This window comes from Herpailurus yagouaroundi, unplaced genomic scaffold (assembly GCF_014898765.1).
Source record: "Herpailurus yagouaroundi ecotype Mexico unplaced genomic scaffold, PumYag 192, whole genome shotgun sequence".
NCBI lineage: Eukaryota > Metazoa > Chordata > Mammalia > Carnivora > Felidae > Herpailurus > Herpailurus yagouaroundi.
The window spans coordinates 21599516-21614860 of record NW_024412423.1 but is presented as its reverse complement, the minus strand read 5'-3'; the positions used below and the strand labels follow the sequence as shown (position 1 = coordinate 21614860).

Sequence of the window (15345 nt, the reverse complement as noted above, 5' to 3'; positions counted from 1 at the left end):
AGGTTAATCTGGGGTATGATAGGTTCTAAAGCTCCATTCTAGTCTAATTCTGAAGCGTTCCAAACTTATTGGTGCCTAGTTTGTTAATTTGTGCCTTTTGACCAAAAGTAGTGACAGGCACCAGGCTCCCCACGTTTAGAGGTACTCCCCACTCCCTTTTACATAATGGTACTCCCAGGGTGGGGGACAAGCAGGATCTTTGTGCCTAGTTTCAGTGTGGAGGCCTGTATGTGTGAGGAAAAAGAAAGCCTCTTCCGCTTCAGTTGTCAGAGATGGGTGAGGATTCTGGTCCTATCTATAGCTCTTCTGCATTGTTTGGCACATTTTATTTCTTGGTAGAAATAAATGAATACTTGTATTTCATTTTCTTTTTTCTTAATTGTTCTCAGCTCTTACTTTTTATAGTACAAAGGCTTTTTTTTTTTTAACTAATTTTATTATTTTTTAATTTACATCCAAATTAGTTAGCATATAGTGCAACATTGATTTCACGAGTAGATCCTTAATGCCCCTTACCCATTTAGCCCATCCTCCCTCCCACAAAGGCTTTTTTGAAATTTTTTTTTTTAATGTTTTATTTATTTTTGACAGAGAGAGAAAGAGCATAAGCGGGGGAGGGTCAGAGAGAGAGGGAGACACAGACTCTGAAGCAGGCTCCAGGCTCTGAGCTGTCAGCACAGAGCCCAACGCAGGGCTCAAACTCACAGACCACGAGATCCTGACCTGAGCCGAAGTCGGACGCTCAACCGACTGAGCCACCCAGGCGCCCCAAGGTTTTTGTTTTAGATGTAATGCCTGTGGTGTGATAGTGTCTGCAAGCCTGATAGACTTACTAACAAAATTTTAGTTTTTTAAATCACTTCAATTTTCTAAGAAACTGAAGGGGTTTTTGTTTCCCATGTCAGAGATTCTCATAATTACTCAAATAAGCTGAAAGTGCCAAATATGTATTTTTAAAGACTCTCAAACTTAAGATAGTTCTTTCTTGGTTATAAACTAAGATTTATAGTGTATGTAACCAATTCCTTTGAGAATAGATTGCTCCACTTCCATCAAGAATAATTTTAATATCAGAATTAGTGTTTTCTGTAGCTGTTTTCCAAACCATGTATTAGAGTCCTTTCTGTCATCAATGAGGTAAGATACGAGGTAGATAGATAAGGATTGATGAATATGACTGGAAGGAATTACCAGTAGCCAAACCAATAAGGTCATTCATTTCACATTTGGTTTTAGTAATTTGGCTCTTCTATTTCACTTTAAGCTTCCTTCCAAATGAAAAATACAAGCTTCCTCCCTGCTTAGAATCCTCAGTGGCACTGTGGGACAAGTACAAAATGATGTATCAACCTCCTGGCTTATTTTGCCACCTGTGCTTAAAGTACTTCTAGGGGCGCCTGGCTGGCTCATTCAGTAGAGCATGTGACTCTTGACCTCGGGGTTGTGGGTTCAAGCCCCGTGTTGGGTATAGAGCTTACTTAAATAAAGTACTCATTTCAAGTGTCCTGACTAAACAGAACTAGGCCTTATTAAAGGTACCTGCCTCTCATTTTTGGTATCTGTCTTCAGCACCAACAAGGACACACCTTTTCTTCAACTATTTCCTTATGTTGTGATATTGAAAAGTCAGTTACCTGTATCATAAACTGGTATAAAGGAGAAAGCTTACTAGTTTGTCTAAAGAGGAAAAATGCTTTCTGGTACCAAATATCTTGCTCCAGAGTTCTCATTCTAGTTCTAACACTGGGATCAAAGAAACAAAGTCACTTTGTGGACCACAGCTAAACTGTGGATATTTTTCCAGTGATGTAAGATTCTTACAGTCTGAACATCCAGAAATGACGCTGCACTTAACAGCACCTGGCTTTCCCGCAGCTCCAGAGAGATGGGCCTGCAGAGTCCCCAAGCCATTGGGCTTACCATCTTGCTCTTCCAGCTCCTCAGAGTCCATACACTGAGTCACTGCTCCCCTTGAAGAGCAGCAAATAAAGAGAATGGCAAAAAACAGTAGAAGCATACGGGGGAAGCATACTGTGTATGTGTCTGTGCAAGTAGGTCCACCTGCAGAGTATTCTGGGGATAAATGGTAGCATTGGGTACATAGGTTAATTTTGTACCTTACACTGTAAGGTGTGAAATGTAGTTGTTAACACTGCTGTATACAAGATTGGATTCCATATATATCAGGCACTGCTCAAAAGAGGTCTTAAAATCTTAAGTCTAAAACTCTAAAAGACTAAGTCTCAGCCCACTTTTTCATTTTTAATGAAATTCTTAACCCCATGCCTGTTTCAGGGACTGCTGTTAACTATGCTTTCGGATAATTTTTTAAATTTATTCCAGTTTGTCTTTATCTCAGTTAATTTTTAGAATGGAGATCACAGCATTTTTAAAAATTGGGGCAAGACATTTTGTAAAGTATATGAAAAAATACTCTTCACCATTGGCTTGGTTGACCCAGTATGTTTGAGTGCCAAAGATGTATGAATTCAGATATTGCCTACATAGATGTCAATTTTAGTTTTGTGTGCCTATGTATATGTACAAATTTAATGTTGTTTACAATGGTGTTTGTTAGTTTCCAGCGGGCTCACACTTTATAGTGTTTTCCAGAACACCATCTACTTGTAAATCATTAAAATAGGGTAATAGCTGTGATAATAGTGTTGCCTTCTGCAAAATGATTTTATCAGCCACATTCAAAACCCATCATTTTCACAAGTTCCATCATTAAAAGACGTAGAATTCTAGTTGGCATGATTTGAGAGTTTCAGGAGAAAGGTTTATGTGTTCTGAAACTGTATTGGTTGTGACTCACTGTGGCATTTCAGTCGTTAGTCACATGATGAAAATATGCAAGGCTTCATTGCCAAATATATTTTGACCGGAGTACAGTGAGAATAGCTAATGTAAAGTGAACTCTTTCAAGGTGTCTTGTACTCATTTTATTTAGAAGATACTGTTTGGATCATTTACACCTAGGTAAAAGTTGATGAAGCTTCAAAAAATCTCCAAGAAAGCATGAAAAAATAGAGATCAGTAAATATAAATTCCTTAATACAAAATTAATAAGGAATTAAATGTTTTCTATAAACTAATTTTTTGGCTGTAAATGTAAGTGTTTGAAGAACGGTCTATCTTCATTTAAGGTCTGAATTCTCAAAACTACATGGTGATGCTTCCATCCCTGTTCTTTTGAAATGCAAATTCGTGCTTTTTAACAAAAAAAGAAAGAACTAACAGGTCTTAGAATATGGGACTGTGCCTCTGTGTAAAGTGATTGGGATTTTGTTAAAACCATGTTTCCACTCCTGAATCCTGGAACCATCTTCCCTCACACACCCCCATACCATACCTCGATAAAAAAGTATGAAGGGAATCTACAGAATCTATTGAATATGCAGTTCTGAACGAACTAATTTGTTCTCATAATTTAGAACATCAAATAACTAGTGCATTTTAATACCACTGATATACTGTTCAGGGCTTTGACCACATTTTTAAATAGAATCAAAAGTAATTCGAGTAAGCAAATTTATCCAAAGTAAACTTTGTTTCAGGAGTGTCCCCAACCAAATGGATTTTAGTGCAGAATTTTGAGTGATTTCACACAGAATTATTTTAGAAAAGCTGCACTGGAGTGGATGAATTCTTCAGCATACATCTTAATGGGGAAGGGAGGATTCAATTTAATTTCAGTTTTAAATATTTTGGGGTACAGGGGGGTGATAATCCTACAGCTTTTGACATATAAGTTGCCTTTGGAATTGTGATCGTTATCAAGTGTGAAGATTCACATCAGAACGGCCAACTTCACATGGGTTTCTCTATTCCCTGGTGCTGCTCCTAAACTGAACTTGCAGTCAGTTGCCATGCTGAGGCCAGAGCACTCAGGGTGAATGCAGTCATGTTCCTTAAAAGTGATCAAAGTGTTTTCCATGGTGAGGCCTTCAGTATTTGAATGCAGAGTTTGTTGAAGTGGTAAGTCAGTGATAAATTTCTCATCACTAACCTTGTTTGCACTTTTGTACACCACTGCTTGCACTAGCATCTCAGTGTGAATTTTAACAATGGTTTTATAGTGTATACAGATTGTTAAGTATAATTTATATAAAGATGTTTCTGTTTACCTTTATGTATTTTACAAAGAACAGCTACAGTAGATAGTTAAATGTTCTTGAATTGTGTTTGTATGTTATTTTGATTATGTTCTATTATCATTCACCCCCTATGAATTGGAGTGTCGGGAATAGAAAAATAAAATGCCAGCCTGGTCTTTAAAAACTCGAGTGTCAAGTTCCATTTTTATCATCCAGCTGTAATTTTCATTTTGCTCATTAGAAATTTCTTGGACTTGAAATTATAAAGATAATAGAACATTTCCTTTATACAAAGATTCTCAAGAATCTGCTTAAGTACCAAGGCCTAATTTGCCTGAAAACAACTTCTGGGCAAACTGGAGTAGGACTGTTACAATGTTGACCCCACTGAAGTGTGAAAAATAGGGCAACCAGTTGGTTTTATCAACATCAAGGTGCCCTAGTTTATTTATTTTTTTAAGTAAACTCTGCCCCCAATGTGAGGCTCAAACCCATGACCCCAAGATCAAGAGTTCCATGCTCGGGGTGCCTGGGTGGCTCAGTCCCTTAAGCCTCTGACTCTTTGGTTCAGGTCATGATCTCATAGTGTGAACTAGCCCTGCATTGGGCTCTGTGCTGACAGTGGAAAGCCTGCTTGGGATTCTCTCCACCTTCCTCTCTGTCTCTCCCCAGCTCGCATGCATGCATGCATTCTCAAGCTCTCTCAAATAAACTTAAAAAAAAAAAAAGGTAAGACATTGCTTAAAAACCTGGTAACTAAAAATAAGTCCTAAAGCTGTAAAACAAAGGTCCCAAGAAAAGGCCCTGTTTCTGTGGCATCCCTTATACCAGGTTCAACTGGAATTCAGTTCATTAACCATGGTCAGGGCCTATATTTACAAAGCCTCTTACCTCAATTTAACATTAGACATCAGAGATGCCTAGGTGGCTCAGTGGGTTCAGTGCCTGACTTTTGATTTCTGCTCAGGTCATGATCTCATGGTTTGTGAGATGGATCCCCGTGTGGAGCCTGCTTGAGATTCTCTCTGCCCCTTCCCTATGTATGCACACACGTGCACACTCTCGCTCTCTAAATAAACTTAAAAAAAAAATTAGGGGTGGCTGGGTGGCTCAGTCGGTTAAGCATCCGACTTCGGCTCAGGTCATGATCTCACGGTCCGTGAATTGCAGCCCTGTGTCGGGCCTGGAGCCTGCTTCAGATTCTGTGTCTCCCTCTCTCTCTGACCCTCCCCAATTCATGCTCTGTCTCTCTCTGTCTCAAAAATAAATAAACATTAAAAAAAAGAATTAAAAAAAAAAATTAGACATGAAGGGGGCACCTGGCTAGTTCAGAGAGCATGTGATTCTTGATCTCGAGGTTGTAAGTTCGAGCCCCATGTTGTGTACAGAGATTAAACTTTAAAAAAATAAATAAAGGGGGGCACCTAGGTGGCTCAGTCGGTTAAGCAACAGGCTCTTGGTTTCGGCTAAGGTCATGATCTCAAGGTTCATGGATTTGAGCCCCATGCCGGGCTGAGCATGGAGCATGCTTGGGATTCTCTCTTCCTCTCTCTCAAAATAAGTAAATTAAAAAGAAAGAAAAAAATTAGACCTCAGGGATCAATAATATTCTGGCTGTTACTTGGTAAACAAAGTAACCCTTGCTTTAGAATGTGGATTTCGATGTGGGGCATCATAACAAACAACTTAAAATGTTTATTAAAGTCACTGATTTCAATGATGGCAATATGCCACTAAAAACAAGCTCTTTACGTTGCAAAAAGGAAGTGAAGGGCTTTCCTTCTTGACTGTATTCCAAGGGCTTGGGTTAATGGGTAAAACATTCCTCTAGTCAAAAACATTTCATGGCTGTAAAAGTAAAAAAGAGGAAGAAATCATTAGAGGTGAAGTACAGGAGGACAGGGAGAGAGAGCAAAAAAGGAACTAAAGGTGAACTCAGTAGTGGAATTATAGTCCCATTTCATCTGGGATTAGCAAAATTTCAGAAACTCCAGAGATTACAAACATTACTAAGTGACAGAACCATTTTTAGGGTTCTCCTAGCCTTTGGGTGGGGGTTGAAGTCTGTCTAGACCTATATCTTGATTGGGAAGCCATCCCAGATTGACTGCAGTTTGGAGAAAAGCAAGGTGACTTTTGTCTATTCTAGGCACTTCACTTAAAAAAAAAAACTGGGGGCACCTGGGTGGCTTAGTCGGTTTAGCCTCCTACTTCGGCTCAGGTCATGATCTCGATTTATGGGTTCAAGCCCCACATCGGGCTCGCTGCTGGCAGCAAACAGCCTGCTTCTGATCCTCTGTCCCCTCTTCCTGCCCCTCCCCCACTTGCCCTCTCAAAAATAAACATTTAATGAACAAAATGGAAGTACAGTTGACACAGGATGTGATATTAGTTTCAGGTGTACAAGATACTGATTTGACAGTTCTATACATTACTTCATGCTCCCCACAGTTTAGTCACCATCTGTCACCATACATTATTATATTATTTACTATATTCTCCATGCTGTACTTTTCATCTCTGTGATTTAATTATTATATAATTGGAAGTTTGTACCTCTTAATCCACTTTATGCCCCACACCTGGCCCCCCTCCGGCCTACATTCCTTTCACTTGGAGTGACACACTTGCCTTATCCCAATTCTTCACCTTCAAGACCCAAATAAAATTCTGTCACCTCTGAGACACGTCTGTGACATCTCTGTAAAAATAAATTCCTGGACTCGGAAAACATTGCCTCTAGCCACCCTGTTTTGTTATAAAGATTCTCTAGACTAAGTACATTAGTGTAATTTACAAGAAGACAGAAAACATTTAACTTTAGCTGAGGAAGCACATTTTGTTAAGACAGTTTGTCACAGGAAGGGGTTTAGACATCACAGGAGGGTAACTGGACTAGTGCCTTACTTGTGAATAACTGCATGATGAACCACGGTTAGCTTTGGGAGTGGGTCCTATGCTTCGGATTGATTGATCGAGAATAGTTGATGCACAATGTTAGGTTAGTTTCAGGTGTACAACACAGTGATTCAACAACTCTATACCCACAATAGTAGCTACCATCTGATATGCTTCAGTTGTGTTGCAACAGAAAGAGGAAAGTCAAACACTTGTCCTCTCTCAATATGGGAGGAATAAAGGCCTAAATTTTATTCCTGGGATCTGAGTTTTAACACCATTAATTCTCTTTTTAGCATTAACAAATGACTTAACCTTTTTAATTCCAGGTGGAGATTACAATTCCCACCTCCAGAAGTTGTTAGAAGGATAAATTAAGAAAATGTACTGCAAAAATGGAGCACCTGAGGGGTTAAGCATTTGCCTTTGGCTTAGGTATCTCATGGCTCATGAGTTCTCATGGTTTGTGAGTTTGAAGGCCACCTTAGGCTCTGTGCTGACAGCTCAGAGCCTGGAGCCTACTTCAGATTCTGTGTCTCCCTCTCTCTGCCACTCCCCCACTCGGGCACTGTCTCTCAAAAGTAAATATACATTTTAAACAAATTAAGGAAATGTACTGCAAAAATGTACTAAACACTCAACAAATGGTAGCCATATATTTAATAATGTACATTTACGTACAAAATATAGCCCCTGGCTTATGCCCAAAAAGGCAAAAGTGTTCGGGGCAGGCTAGGTCTTTTTATTTTTTGATTAAGAGAGAGAGAGAGAGAGAGAGAGAGAGAGAGAGAGAGAGAGAGAGAAGGGGAGGCACAGAATCTAAAGCAGGCTCTAAGCTCTGAGAGAACCGACCCCGGCTTTGAACTTAACTGGGAAATCATGACCTGAGGTGCGGGGCTTGAACTCACTAACTGTGAAATTATGACCTGAGCCGAAGTCGGAGCTTAACCGACTGAGTCACCCAGGCGCCTCAAGTCCTAACATGGAGTTGCTGACTTACCAGAATGAGCTGAACCTCTTGAAATTTGATGCAGAACCTCGTGCTCAATTGTGTGGGCATATTCTTCTGCGAAAACGATAGTTTGCATCAGGGTCTCAAATAAGTTCGTGAACCAAAATAGGCGAGGAACCACTAGGGCAGTTAAGGCTTTGATTTAGGGACAAGGAATTGGGGGGTGTCCTAAGAAAAGGCGTCAGGCTACCTGAGGGGACGTACAAATCTGTTCTGTGTGGGTCTCGGCCTGCTGCCATTCCCTCTGGAGGTCTCACTAGGGAGCACACGCACGTTGGCTCTTTTCTCTGTCGCCTGGGCCCGGCGAGGCGGCCAAAAGTCCCTCTACCTAAAGAAGTCCGCGCCGTGGGCGGAAACGAGCAGCTACGGAGCGTCGCACAAAACAAGCCACTTGGCAAGGAGGGGATGGACGGTATGTGTGAAGACTCTTTAAATGGACGCAGGGGCGGGACCAGTGCGCGGAGCGGGACTGTGGGGAGAGCTCCGACCTATGAGGGAGCCGCGTTCAGGCGGCGGGGGCCGGGCACCACGGATAGCTCTGGCCTATGAGGGAGAGGCGTTCGAGCGGCAGGGGCGGGGCGGCGGGCAGCCCTCAGAGCCTCTGAGAGAGGGACGTTGGGGTGGCGGGGAGCGCGTAGGATGCGGGGAGTTCACTTTCGAGAACATCTGCTAGCACGACTGGGTAAGGGGCAGAGCTGGAGAGCTCTAGCGCCAGAGAAGCAAAGTAGGTAGGATCTTGTTTGTAGGATTTTTGCACAAGGACACAGCTCTGACAGCTCCTGCAGGAAACTGCAATGATGCTTTCTTTCCTGACTGCCTGGCAGCAGATGGCAGGAGCACGAAGCTATTTAGAGAACAGCCCGAGTTTTCCTCCACCTCAGTTTCTATATGGGGCCAGGCTCAGAATCATCAGTCTTGGGGCACCTTGATGACTCAGTCTGTAAAGCATCGGACTCTTGATCTCAGCCTAGGTCCTGATCTCGGGGTTCGTGAGTTCGTGTCCCTTGTCTGGCTCTGCGCTGACGGTGCAGAGCCTACTTGGGATTCTTTCTCCCCCTTCTCTGTGTCCCTATCCCACCTGTGCTCTGTCACTCAATCAATACATACATACATACACTAACTAACTAAAAAAAAAAAAAAAAAAAAAAAACTATCATCAGTCCTCTGGAAGTTGGGTGGCAGTGGGGCCCCTCTTGGATTCTCTAGGGCCTCATTTTGCCACCCTCCTTGGAGAGGCAATGCTCTGACCCTTCCGATTACCTGATGATTGGACAGCCTTTGCCTACCATTCCATGTGCCAGTGCTGGGCTGGGCAAAATAGGGAGGGTCCCTACTAGGGTTCTCTCACTCTTTTTTTTTTTTTTCCCTCTCACACACAAAGCTTTACATATGGGAAACCATTACTTATCACCAGGCACTTGCCAAGTATTGTGCTGGTGTTAGATTGGGTGCTTAGCCCCACTTCCTGTCTGCCTTTCCTTTAGTCAGCAGGCATTTCCTGAACACCTGCCTGCTGGCACCTGGCTTCACATACATACCCAAGACATGGTGGGAGGCCAAAGGAAAAGGCCCTCAAACATTACGAAGAAGGTTTCTAGAAAGCAGGCACCACCAGAAGGAGTACAAACTGGTTAGCCGGAGGAGTGAGAGAGGATGTGCCAAGTAGGTACCCAACAAATACAAGGGCATGGCAGTAAAGGCCACATTGTAATTTTTGGGACTGGTGACCCCTGAAGGGGACTGTGTGTAGAATGTATTAGGAGAAGGCAAGAGTGGAGGGAAAGACTGGAGAGCATGAAGCCTGACCCGAGGAGGAAGCAGGAAAATAGGGCTGCCTGTTTCCCATCTTCCGACCTGTTTCTCACCTGTAATGATAAGCATGTTATTTCTAACACCAGTTCCAAAACCCAATATTGTATGATGTATGACCATGTTTTCTAACCCACAGTAGGAGCTAGTGATCCACCAGGATAGCCTGCTCTTGGGGCCATCAAATCAGGATCAGGACATGCTATTTGAAGTTGGGACCAGCTGGATAGATGTGTCCTTCTTCAAATGCCACACTGATTGTTGAACACGTGTACAGGAGTGTGTGGCACTGACAACAGGGAAGATGCTGATTTGAGGTAAAACTGAAAAACAAGCTTGAAGCTGTTAAGACAGCAGAGATTGCCAGCCTATAAAACACCTGACTGAGCCCTGGTATCAATTGCTGAGGATACTGCTGGCAGTGGGGGGGGGGGGGGGGCGGGTGGAGCTGAGACAGGATTTGTCCCATCTGACCCTTCTCTCTGCAAACCTCTGACCCGGGACTGGTTTTGCTTGAAAAGTGTGGGGGTCTGGTGGCTCCATCTATCAAGCAATACAACTGTCATTGTAGGGGTAAGGAAGAGCATACCCCCCATTCTAATCCCCTGGGAAAGTACTGAACTCAAAGAAGTGTCAGATGGGCATGATAACTTAATCAAATAGCCCAAAGGGCTGTCCAGTGAACACTGGACTATACCTGATCTCTGTGGCTCCAGTGCTCAGGGGGACCCGTGAATAGGAACATCAAGTTTCAAGGAGAGAATTATAGTTGAATTTAAGGAAGACTTTCTTAGCACTGATGATTTAGCACTTGATTGCTTTTATTTTATTATTTTATTTCATTTCATTTCATTTTATTTATGAGAGAATGTGAGTGAGGGAGGGGCAGAGTGAGGGAGAATCCCAGAATGGGGCTCGATCTCGCCCAATATGGGGCTCAAACTCACAAACAGTAAGATCATGACCTGACCCGAAGTCAGATGTTTAACTGAGTGAGCCACCCAGGTACCCCAGCACTGGGTTGCTTTTTAAAATGACAGTCTCTCTGTCATTAAAATTCAGAGGTTTTCTACAGAAGTGGTTTGTAACATGAGGTTTCACATCGCACCACTCCCAAACTCTGAGGTCCTGTCACCCAGATGCAGACCTTCAGAAGAGGGCCAAGCAGGAGCCAGGATTAATGATGCAAGTTGGTGCCAGTCCCACACCCTTTCTTGACTAGAAGAAAGTGCTCCTATGGGGGTGGGGGCAGTCCCTGAGATTTGAACATCCTTCTGATTCCTGATGCTTCTACAGGACACATAGCTCTTCCATTGATGTTAACTCATTGTTGAGACTTAACATTGGATGAGACAGCGATTAGGCCTGCCTGAGCTCTTTCCCAAGCCTCCTAGGCTTCCTTCTGTATGCTAAGGGCATGAATGTTATGGCTGGCATGGGAAGCAACGCTATGGAATGAAGCATCTGCCACTGGAACCAGGCAGTCACCACCCATATCCCCAAAATGGGAGTTTGGAACACCCACGGGTAAAGGTTTATTTTGCTGAGTCACTTTTCTCCCTTGGCTTCTCCTGTAAACCCCAGCTGCTCTTACAAGTTTAATAAGTTGCTCACAACATTCAGTCCCTAGCAATAGAACATTCCTTATTTGCACAAAGGGGTGGAGGTGGGGTACAGGAGGGATGTCCTATTCACTAGTTATTGGGTTACAAGGTTTCAGGTGTACAGGATGGCTGCCAAAGAACTCAGGCCCAGGCAGCTGACTGTCACAGGTGTCACATGAGCTGCTTTTCTGATGACCACCAGATGTTTTATAACCACCCCCTATTTCAGCCCCCACCCAAAGAGTGGCACTTGGTCAGTCCCTTCCCTGACCCCAGACCACAGTTGTCCTGGCTGGGGGTAGGGAGGCCCAGGAGAACTTGTAAACAACCAGGCTTTGCCGGCTCAGATTCCCGGAAGTGAGAGTTAGTAAACAGATCCCTCTGGCATCCTCACTTCTGGTCAGTGTGCCAACGTTACATCGGTCAGACCTCCTCTTCTCTTCTCCTTACACCTTCAGTGACTTCTCATTTTGTCCACCTGATGCCTATGCCCACTTTCACTTTTCAGACACCTTGCATGGAGGGCCCAGCCGGAACTCTCATCCTCATTAAAAAAATGAAGAAATTGAGGCCCAGAAAGGACCAAAATACAGGTTCTTAATTCTCCACTATGCCAACCCCCCAGATTCCATTTCTTCAGTTGAATGCAGCTGGGATTCCCACCCCCCACCCCCCATAGTATTCTCTATTTTTTTTTAACTGGGGCAAAAAAACACATAGCATAAAATTTGCTCTTTTAGCAATTTCTAAGTGTAAAGTACACTACTGTCAACCATATGCACACTGCCATGCACCAGACCCCCAGAACCCCCTATCCTGCCTCCACACATGTAACTCAACTCGGGGTTTGCTGCTGGGGGAGCATTAATTTGAACACAACCCAAGGAAATGTCAAAGAATTTTTATAACTTGTCACAAGTAAGGAGACAGGGAGATAGCTGTCAAAGCACTGTCTCCTCTTAGGGTTAGTACAGGAGACTTTTATTCAGTATGCTGCAGAACGAGGGCAGGGAGCTTGATACATTAAGGAACTTACGCATATTTTGTGACTTAGACACTTGGGTTCAACTGCACATGCTTAGTATTTCCCAACATTAGTGCAGACACGGTATGTTCAAAACTGGCTGAAAAGCCCTCCACCCATAGGAAATCTTCATATTAGAATGAGTAAATGGTAACTTTAGGGCAACTTACTGGGCTTCTCTGCAAGTCCTCAGCTCCAGTTCAGCTCAAACTTGCTCCTACAATGGAGTATCCTGTGGAACACCTGGTCCTCCATCTCCTTGGTGGGAACTGCTTGTTCTCTAAAACAGACACAATCTTTCCCTGCTTTTGTTCCTCCCCCCTCTTCCTTCCTACTGACAGCTTGCAGCCCTTTGATCCAAGTAACTCCCCTTTGGGTCCTAGCTAACATACCCACTGAACAACCCCCACCTCTTCTGCCCCCAGCCCTGGCGCCCACCCCTCGGCTTCTTTAAGTACCTCACAGAAGTTCTATCATGTAGTATGTGTCTTTTTGCAATCACTTATTTCACTTGGCAAAATGTGTTTAAAGTTCGTATGTCAGAATTTGCTTCCTTTTCAAGACCGGGTATGTTTCAGTGCATGAATCTAACACAGTTTCTTTATCCATTATCTTTTGACAGGCATGCTATAGCTCTTGGCTATAGCAAATAGTATAGCAAACAATATAAACGTTTTAGATGCTGACCTGAGTCAGCAAATAAATGGTCTGTGGGCCTCAAATCCTAGCGAGCAGGATCCCTTCCAGAACACCTTGAGGTTCTGTTCAGCCTTGGGTTGGCATGTGAGATGTAAAGGGGGCTCTAGCACAGTTAGACAGGTGCAGCATGGGTTCTGGATGTCCTTGCCCGTGGCTGCATCCCCCTTTCCATTGCTTTCGAACTTCAAGGGTGAGAATTTCAGGGCTATGGGGACAGTCTTGGATCTGCTTCAGTGTATATACACAATGGCAAATCACTCACCACACTGCTCCTCTACCTGGGACCCAGTATAATTGGAGGACAAGAGGCTCACACTAGGATTGCCAGGTAAAATACAGGATGCAATATTTAGAACATACTTGTACTTGGGGTGCCTGAGTGGCTCATGTGGTTAAGCATCCGACTTCAACTCAGGTCATGATCTCACAGCTCATGAGTTCGAGCCCCGCGTCAGGCTCTGCACTGACAGCTCAGAGCCTGGAGCCTGCTTCGGATTCTGTATTTCCCTCTCTCTCTGCCCCTCCCATGCTCATGTTCTCTCTCTCTCTCTCTCTCAAAAATAAATAGACATTAAACATTTTTTTTTATAAAGAATATATTTGTACTAAAGAATTATTCAGTATTTGTCTGAAATTCTAGTTTCACTGTGTGTCCAAAACTGTTATTTGTTAAATCTGGCAACTCTACATTCTAACCCACTGAAGGTCTCCCTCACAAACCGGGACCAGGGCTTTAGCATCCCAACCCAGTTGCCTTTAGAATGGATGGCAGGGATGCTTCTGAAATCCAGACCTGGCTTGGAGCACTGGGTGTTGAGCCCCACCCCGATACACTCAGCTTGGCCCAAGTTGCCTGCTTGACTGAGCCCACCTTTTCTCCCTTTTTGACTCTTGGCAGTAAGATTGCCTGAACCCCAGAAGGCTGCCCTAAAATCCCTATTTCATGATCTCCTCTTTTATCAGCAACCCCCAAATAGTGATCACTATGCCTTGTGTCCTGCCTGTGCTTCTCCTCAGGGTAATGAAGAGTGGGTGGCTGAGGCAGACACTAACAGGGACAGCTGCAGCTCAGAGTGTGGAGGAGTTGGCCCTTATGGATGCCCTCAAGAGCCTGGTCAGGTGAGGCTGGAGTGTGGAGGTCTCATATGAAGGGGAGCCTAGCATGAGACCACTTTGAGCAACCTGCATTTCTGGCATGGGTCCACAGTGACTCCGAGTCCTGAAACCCTCTCCTAGAAAAGGGCCTTGGGGCCTCTGGCACCTCTGGGCACAGCCAGAGGTGCAAGGAGAGGCACTTAGGCCGTCTCTGGGAACACGGAGCACTCCCTCTGCAAACCACTAGTGATTCCCTTCCTTGCTTTAGCAGTTAGGGGACAGCAGGGCCTGGAAATCCTTGGTTCACTTACCCTACCCAGGGTGGATGCCCCACAGGCCTAAATCACTGCCTTATCTTCTCAGGAGGTCTCTTGTCCCTTTAACAGCCTCCCTGTTCCTGAAGGCAAAGATCTTTCTCTGTGCTGGCTCACGAAGGGCCAAAGGGCCATGGAGAGGGGGTCACTGGTGTCCTGGGGACAAAGAGGTCTAGGGTTCTAAGACTAGGGACTGCAGGATTGGTCCTGGCCCTGTGTGCTTTGGGACTTGGAGGTGGAGGCATCTGGGCTGGGGCCAGCAGGCAAGCAGCAGATGGCACCCCATACCCCATCTTGCAGACAGAAATTTGGTGAGAACAAGGGAAATTCAGAGACCACCTCCCCCCCCCCCCCCCCGGCTTTACACTCACAATATGGTCTCAGTGAGTAATTGCACACTGCTCTGGGGTTACATGATTAAAGTCTGTCTCCCACACTGGCCTGGTATCTCCATAGGGACATATGGTCATCCTAATGTCCTCAGGGCCCAGTAGCAGGTGCTCAGTGAGTACAGAATCAATTCAGGCAAGATGGAAGGGTAGATAAATGCCATACCCTTCCTGGGAGATACTGGCCCTTCATGAGGGTGTGGACAGGTTGGTCCACACTCGTCCTGTCCTGTCCTTGTAGGCAGGGACAGCAGAGGCAACAGGAGCAAAGGCCTAGGGTCACCAACCAGCTGTGGGACCCCTGCCATGAAGCAGTTGTATGGACTTGAATGGGTGAAGATAGGGAGCCCAGAGGGACCTGGCTGGGAATTAAGGCCAGGTCTACTCCTCTGCTTTCCCCC

General features: G+C 44.4%; 1 long non-coding RNA gene across 1 annotated transcript; it reads right to left on the bottom strand.

Annotated features, from left to right (window-relative positions):
• Positions 1–5765: 5765 nt before the first annotated feature.
• On the bottom strand, positions 5766–8794 carry LOC121010711 (uncharacterized). Its single transcript, XR_005781340.1, has 3 exons — positions 8201–8794; positions 7999–8064; positions 5766–5948 (listed from the first exon to the last, which is right to left on the bottom strand). It is a non-coding gene; the product is annotated as an uncharacterized LOC121010711 (long non-coding RNA).
• Between the last annotated feature and the right edge of the window lie 6551 nt (positions 8795–15345).